Source organism: Elephas maximus, chromosome 7 (genome assembly GCF_024166365.1).
Source record: "Elephas maximus indicus isolate mEleMax1 chromosome 7, mEleMax1 primary haplotype, whole genome shotgun sequence".
Taxonomy (NCBI): Eukaryota; Metazoa; Chordata; class Mammalia; order Proboscidea; family Elephantidae; genus Elephas; species Elephas maximus.
The window spans coordinates 29136985-29145958 of NC_064825.1; positions in this window are offsets into that span (position 1 = coordinate 29136985).

Below are 8974 nucleotides of genomic sequence, written 5' to 3' on the forward strand. Positions count from 1 at the left end.
ATTTAACAGCTCATGCTTTTGGTACGTATGCAGAATACATATAGTATTATTCCAATGCACCCTTTGGTTTCCCATCCTCCATTTTCCTGAGGTGCTTATAAAATGGGTTTTCTTTTCAACCTGCAGGTGACTTTGAAGATATATTGCCATATGGTACTAGAAACATTATAATACATCACTGCTTGTTTGCCAGATGTTGTTCTGCTCTGCTAGGCAGTGATTCAGATGCTCTGTGATGATTTTGCAAAATGAATCTTGCTAAATTGGAGAGTTTTAGCTGTCACATCCCATCTCATTAATATTGGCTGGGTATTCAAACATTCCAAAAAAAAAAAAAAAACCTAACAGTTTGAAATGAATCCATTAGGTATGCAAATAGCAGTGTTCCCAGCTTCCCCAGTGCCTGCCAGCCCTACCTGTGACAGCATCCCCATTTTGCAGAGTGAGAAATGAAGGCAGAGGACACTGGCTCCAGGGGGTGAGTTGTGTATAGATGTGCACTAACACCGGTTCATCTGAGGCACTGAGATTTCAAGCTGCTTCCTACATTGTGCAAGCAGAGGCAGGCCTGGCCTTTCTCCAGGCTGAATAGCCAGGCATGGTTTGCGAAGGGCCAGGAGGGCCCCTAATTGTCTATGTAAGAGTTTCAAAATTTCTACCATTGTTGATTTAGTGTTTGAAGAAAGGAGCTTTTTTTCCCAAAATTTCTCTGTAAGGCAGTCATATATTACCAGGGTAGAGTAGAGCATGTTTATTAAACTCGGTCACCTACATTTGATCTGTTATTCTATATTCATCGTCAACCTTATATCTGTAGTGCCTAGTACACACTCAATAAATATTAACTGAGTGAATAACTGCATGAACAAAAGAACATTACAGCCCTTCATAGGAAGAAGATTGACAAGGAATGCACACCTTGGCATGTGTTTGTATTGGAAAGGTGCTACGGATAGGAGAATAGTAAAATGACTAGTCAATTTATTACCTAATTCTACCTAAAGTGTGGAAGGCTGCCAGAATATGTTTTGGTGGTATAATGCCTTCTTTATTTGACAGAAAGACTAATCTTTATAGAGTTACTGGGTGCAATAGGTGCAGCTTTTGTGGATGATGAATGTACCCCTAATGTTGTGCACAGAGCAGCTGCTTTCCCCTTGGCACGGGCCTTTCTACCCTTAGAGGATGAAAAGGCTTTCTCCAGAGAGTTCTGTGATGTATGTGGCATGCTGTTCTTGTTACTGGCTGCTACAGAGTCAGCCATGGACTCAAGTTGACCCCATGCACAATGGAACGAAACGCTGCCTGGCCCTGTGCCATCCTCATAATAGGTAGAAAATCATACTGTTGTGATTGATACAGTTTTCATTGGCTGGTTTTTGGAAGTGGACTACCAGACTTTTCTTCCTGGTCTATCTTAGTCTGGAAGCTCTGCTGAAACCCGTACAGCATCATAGCAATATGCAAGCCTCCACGGACAGAGGAGTGGGAGCTGCACGTGAGATGCATTAGCCAGAAATCAAACCTGGACCTCGTGCATGTTGTTGTTGTTGTTGTAAGCCATGAAGTTGATTCCAATTCATGGTGACCCTATAGGACAGGGTAGAAATGCCTCACAGGGTTTCCAAGGCTGTAATCTTTATAGAACCAAATTGCCAGGTCTTTTTTCCCATGGGGATGCTGGTGGGTTTGAACTACCAAACTTTTGGTTAGCAGCTGAGCACTTTAACCACTGTGCCACCAGGGATCCTTTTGTTTCCCCCCATAGAAGACCAGATTTCTACCCCTGAAGCATGACTGCCCTCACATTTGTGACACAGCACCAGAATTTTTCCAGCCTAGTGTCAAGTTCCACTCCGTCCAGTTCCACTGTTACTGACAGAGCCTGGCAGCTGGCAGATTCATCACTGGACTTTTGTCAGATGCTTGCTGTCATGTGTTTAGGCAGCTGGACCACAGGTCTTTTCCTGATGAAATACCAGATTCTTATAAAAACGCCTTTAACAGAGATAACCCTGTAACCTAGAATACATTTGAAATCATTAGAGCAGAACACAGATTCATAGTCAGACTTTGGTATTCACAACCACAAAGGAAAAAGTCAGAAACTGATGGATTTATGATAGTCCAGAAGGATAATTTAATTTGGATGGGACAAAAGGCAGAGCTGAAAGAAAGACTGCTTCTCTGGAGGTGATGCCTTCAGTGACTAGCAAGAGGACAGAAGGACAAAACTCAAATTTTCACTGTGTGAATTCCAACTGTGAGGAGCAAATGCTAAGAAGTTGTCTTAGTTATCTAGTGCTGCTGTAACAGAAATACTACAAGTGGATGGCTTTAACAAACAAATTTATTTCCTCACAGCCAAGTAGGCTAAAAGACCAAATTTAGGGCATTAGCTCTAGGGAAAGGCTTTGTCTCTCTGTCAGCTCTGGAGGAAGGTCCCTGTCCTCAATCTTCTCCTCGTCAAGGAGCTTCTCTGTGCAGGGACCCCAGGTCCCAAAGGACTCTCTCTGCTCCCAGCACTGCTTTCTTGGTGGTATGAGGTCCCCCTATTTCTCTGCTGGCCCCTCTCTTTTATATCTAAAAAGAGATTGCCTCAAAACACAATCCAGTCTTGTAGATTGAGTCCTGCCTCATTAACGCAACTGTCGCCCATCCCCCTTCATTAACATCATAGAAGCAGGATTTACAACATATAGGAAAATCACATCAGATGACAAAATGGTGAACAATCACACAATACTGGGGACCCTGGCCCAGCTGAATTGATACACATATTCTTGGGGGACATAATTCAATTCATGACAGACGTTATATTACAGGGGCTGGAAATAAAGACAGAAAATTTTAAGACTTGAAATTTGTGGTGGATTAACAAATAATTCAACTTCTTATTACTTCATTTTGGAAGGAAATGGACAGAATTTTATACCAACAAGTACTGAATATATCCTTGCTATGGTAAAGGCTCGGTTCGGTTATGGTAAACAAATGTGCTAGGTTTATTTCTAAATGCATTTTGTGTGTTATTTCTCTTGATCTTTATTGTACTCCTATGAAACTGATAGTATTATGCCCACTTTATAGAAAAGGAAATAGGTTTAAAGACAATAAGTGACTTAACTTAGGTTACACAGCTAGTACATGGTAAATAAAACAGTTGCCATTGAGCCCACTCCAACTCATGGCAACCCCATACGTATCGGAGTAGAAATGTGCCCCATAGAGCATCCAGTGGCTTTTTTGGAAAAAAAGCCAGTCCTTCCCCGTGGGTGGACTTGAACCTCTAATCTTTCCCTTAGCAGCTGACTACTTTAACTGTTTGCAGCACCCAGGTGGTAAATAGGAGAAGCCTAGAGTAGACTGAGATTTTAAAACTGGCTCTACGTTGTCCTCCTTTCCCACTGGCAAGGTCCGAGAGTTCCAATTTCTCCACCTCCTCACCCATACTTGCTACTGTAAATTTTTTAATTTAATTTTTATTGCTGTGAAATATATATAGCAAAACAATTGCCATTTCAACCATTTTCTAAAATGTTTTATTGAGTTTTTGGTGAAAGTTTACATAGCAAATTAGGTTCCCATTGAACAATTTCTATACGTATTGTTCAGTGGCATTGGTTACATTTTCCACATTGTGTCACCATTCTCGCTATTTCTGTTCTGGTTGTTCTGCTTCCATTAATGCCGTTTTCCTGTCCCCCTGACTGTCTCATCTTTGCTTTAGGGTAAATGTTGACTGTTTGGTCCCACATGGATTTTCTTTTTTTAAAGGAGCACAGTACTCATGGGTGATATTATTTTATGAGCCAATTTGATATTTTGCTGAAAGGTGACCTCTGGGAGTAGTTTCAGTTCAAAGTTTAAAGGGTATCTCAGGGTGATAGTCCAAGGGATTCCTCTAGTCTCCACTTGTCCAGTAAGTCTGGACTTTTTTTTTTCTCTAGAGTTTTTTCCTATAATTTAGAGTTCTACGATTTTAGAGTTTTGTTCTAAACTTTCTCCCATTCTATCCAGGACCATCTACTGTGTCCCTGGTCAGAATGGTCAGTAGGGGTAGCCAGGCACCATGTAGTTCTTCTGGTCTCTTCATAAATGAGGCCATGGTTTGCATAGGCAGTTAGTCCCATAGGCTAATTTCTTCTTTGAGTCTTTGGTTTCCTTCTTTCTCTTTTGCTCCAGATGAATAGAGACCAATAGTTGTATCTTAGATGGTCGCTCTCAAGCTTTTAAGACCCAAGATGATACCATACTAGGCTGTAGAACATAAACTTTATAGCTTATGTTGTGCCAGTTGACTGAGCTGTCCCATGAGACTATGGTTCGAAGCCTTCAAACCCAGTAAACCAATCCTGCATTTGGTTTTGGTGTTTGGTTATATCTGGGAGATATCTATGACTGTCCCCCTATTTGCTTTCTTATATATGAATATATGTGCAGCACACACAAACATGTATATATCTATGCTTAGTCAACCATTATTACATGCACAATTCAGTGACATTAATTACGTTCACCATGTTGTGCAACTCTCTGTTGTAGATCTTCTTAAGTATAGCAATCTTAGTTGGTGTGAAATGACATCCTGTGAAGATTTTGACTTGCATTTCCCTAATTACTAATGATGTTGTACATTATTTCAGTTACTCATTGGCCATTTGTATATTTTCTCTGGAGAAATGTCTATTTAAATCCTTTGTCCTTTTTTAAATTTATTTGTCTTTTCATCATTGAATCATTATAGCTCTGTGTATATTCCGAATAAAATCAAAAAACCAAACCTGCTGCCATCGAGTCAATTCTGATGCAAATATTTTTTCTGGTTCTGTTGGTTGTCTTTTCACTTTCTTATGTTGTCATTTGAAGCACAAAGTTTTGAATTTTGATGAAGTTCAATTCATCTATGTATCTCATCCTTTAGGTCTCATATTTGATGCTTGTGCTCTAGGTGTTATGTCTAAGAAACCATAGGTCATGAAAATTTATACCCATGTTTTCTTCTAACTCTGCCTTTTTGACTTCAGAGTCCTAACGAGAAGCATGCTGCCTAGAACCTAGTAGATGCTCAAAAAATGTGGGTTGAATTAATGATTGGATGTATTAGAATGCCTAGCTAGATTGTGTAGGACTAAGTTGCAGTGTTTTATTATCTTTGCACCTCTGCCCAGCATCTAGCACTACATTTGCAATGTAGGCAATGCTCCGATTTCTTTGACATTTGGTCAATAAAATCAATAAGTCTCATAAAATTCTCACTACAAACTTGAGACTGAAGCAAGAAAGGTATTATTGGCTCCATTTTAGAGATGATAAAATTAAGACCTAGAGATTAAATGAGTTGCTTAAGGCCACACAACTAGAGATAGAGCTCTGATTCCTATCCAGGGCCTCCCAGGTCAGTTCCAATGTGTGGGCTTGTGTTTCTAGGCACAGCCATCACTATGGATCCTGGTTCATTTTTCTTCAGTCATACTTTTGTTGTTGCCTCTAGGACTTCTAAGTGTACCTAGTCCTGTGTACATTGACTACATGGAGACTCTATAAATATTCAAATAATCCCCAAAGTATTTTAGTTCTTATTCTTATATTTCCTTTTTATTGTCTTTGGTAATACTTGCTTCATTTCTTTTCTCTTGATGGAAAAAAATGCCTTAAGACCTGCAAACTCTGTTCTCTGAGCACTATAATATTCCATAGCTTGTCCAACACAATTCATCATTCATTTACTATATGTGATGTTCTAGATTGTTCTTCAATTATTATTCTGAATGTGTAATTCTTTTCTACCCAATTTAATAGTACGGTTCTTGAACAGAGGGATTATATATTGTTTTTCTTTTATCCTTTCACAGTAGCTGGCAAAATGCTCTTATTTTTTCCAATATTTCTACTACTTTATTTGCTTTATACATCCATTTTGTTTTTTGTGCCTTTACGGCACATTTTCTATGCATATACTGCACATCTGGTCCTTACAAAGTTCAGTTCATCTGCCACCTTCTCCAGGAAGCCATTGATAAGCATGACCTCCTTCTGCATACACGAGACACCTTGAGTAGTTCTTGTGCCATTTACTTCACACTACCTGGTACCATAGATAATTATGCTCATGCCCTATTTTTCCTACCACTCTTACTACGTTTGAGGTTTTTGACAACCAATTTTTATTTATTGAATATTTAGCCAATGTTTGTTATCCAACTTTATGGTTCTCACTTCCCAACAGTGAAATCAATGACTCGCTCATACAAGACTCAACACAAGTATACGTTTCTTGAAATTCCTTTAAGTTGTGGAAAGTGCTCAGGGTTTGAACTCATAAGAGCTAAGTTTAAGTTCCATCTCTGCTGTTTACTGGCTGTGTGGAACCTGGCAAGTCACTTCCTTTTAATGGGCTGCAGATTCCTCATTGGTAATAATACCTAGCTCAATTGAGAGTTGAGAAGTTTATATGGTGAAATGCATAGGAAAACATAATGCAGTTTATTAAAGATAATAATAATTATTTTTGTTCCCATCCTGAAATAGCAGACAAGATTAGAGTTCATCATCAATACACATTTATTGCTTAGCAGCATCCTCGCAAAGCTAGTCCCAGGTGCTAGATACTGGATGAAAAGAAAGAAAACATCAGGGAGTTCCCAAGAATAGGTTCAGTGCTCTAACATGTGCACTGTGATGCCGGCTAGTTTGCTTTTTCTTGAGAGTATTTCTAGGCTTAACCAGGTCTGTGTCTTTTTATTTAATTCAGATTGTGAGTCTGCCACTTGTTTAACTATTCCATTGTTGACTAATGAATACAGTGTAGCAACCCAGAACTTGTCTATATGCAGTACAGCTTCTAGCTAATTGTTGGTGCTCAATGAATGTTAATATTAGATCCTTAAAATAGAGCTGCTCCTATTGTAAGGGAAAAAAGCGTTTACAAAAGTTATCCATTCTCTCTGCTTGTTAACATATGGACACCAATATTAAAGACTTGCTACTAAAATGAGTTCACTGCCTCTTCTCCATGGAAGTGAGGACACACTTTAAAACCTTGGATGGTACACTTAGCACAGAACTGTGTTGATAATATTATGGAACCCATTTCCATTCAGTTCATCATCCACATTGAAGATGAAACTAAGAGGTGCCCAGAACTCTCTAGGTTTTGAACTGCAAGCTTTGTAACTAATATTCTCTTGAGCATATATGTAACAATGGAGAACCAAATTATTTTTCATTATTATTATTATTATTTTAAATGAACAAATGACAGAATGGAAGAGATACAGAAAAAGTGTAAGGCAATCCCAGACTTACCAGCCAGTGTGGTATAGATGGCTTTCTTTAAGGCTATGCCTCCAGGATAGTCTTTCTGTGGTCTTGTAGGTGATCACTGTAGCTACCCTTGTGGCTTCTTTATACACTCCATATCCAAGGTCTTTCACTCCAGAATGAGGGAGAGACAGACATGTAATAGATACTTCCCTGTGGGCTCCAGAAACAGGGGATTAATGAATACAATTACTTCCAGCATGGCAAAACATCTCAAACAGATAATCTGTGGCAGGCAAGTTTGACAAAACATGATGAAATATCTATATCTCTAAGGTGTATGTTAGGAATTAAGAAGATGGCTTCTTAGTGATTATTTTTAAAACTTCAGGTCCAGCCTAGAATATTCTGAGAACTAACCCCTTGTGGTAGAAGATACGACATTTATTGTTTTATGCCTTCCTTCATTTGCCCAACATTTAAAAAATACCTTCTAGGTACGAGACACTGGAGACACAGACATGTGACTATCCTGTCCTGGAGCTCACTGCCTGGGGTAAAGAAGCAAATGAAATGGTCTCTATCCTGAAGAAATTTACAATCTAGGAGAGAATATGAGTAACAAAATACAAAAAAGAGAGAACAGCTTGGTGCTAAATTTTGAATGATGACTAAAAATGCGAACAAACACTTTTTAAAATTTGGGGGTTACAAAGATCTCTTTGAGGATCAGTGAAATACAGGGGTAATTATATCCATTAGAAAATTGTATGTAAGCATTAACACATAAAAACTTGAATACAATTTCAGGGAAACGAGTGCATTGATGAAACCAAGGTCAAGAGCTCAGGCAATAGGTATTTAGATAAAAAATATTTCAATATAAAATACTTTCTCCAAGGTAGGGTGCATGATGAATTAGGACTTGACTGAAGGGAAGGAGAGAGAACACAAAATATGCTAATATGTATTTTCACTGAAATTCTAGAGGAGTAGAATATTACTAAAGCAAGAAGATGATTTGATGGGGCTGAGGGTTTGGAGAGAGGGATCCTGGCTGGATCAACCTGCTTGAACAAAGCAGAGGCAGGGTGATAAACTTAGTATATGGAAAGCTTATTAGTCTAGAATGGACATTTACGCTGGGAAGTATTGAGATGCAAGGTTAGACGGGCACTAAGATATGAATCTAAGATGCATTGTTGACACTTGATCCTAGGCTCATTATAGAATTAAAAAACAAAACAAAAGTTGTAAGAGGTATTTGAGCTGATTGAGTCCAAACACCTGGCATTGCAATAGTTCTAGCAAGTGGTCATTTAGTCTCTGCTTGTTTTTTTTTGAACATATTAATGGGGGAATCACAACCTAATCTGCAAGCTAGTTTATTTTTTGAATGGCTCTAATTGATAAAAAAGACTTTAAATCAATATGACTTTTTTTTTTTTTTAATTGCACTTTCCCATCCCATGTGGCTATCATGGTTTTTTTTTCCCCCGGAAACACAAAATAAAACTAATCCTTTTTTCACTTAACAGTCCTTCATGTGCTTGAAAATAGCTATCATATACCTCACAGATCTTCTCCTTAAAGGTTAAACATCTCTGGGCTTTAATCCTCTCTGATGAAGATGATATTTTGAGACGATTAGTTTGGCAAACATATGTAGGATGAATTAGAGCAGGAAGAAAAAGACTGAAATTGGAGATAC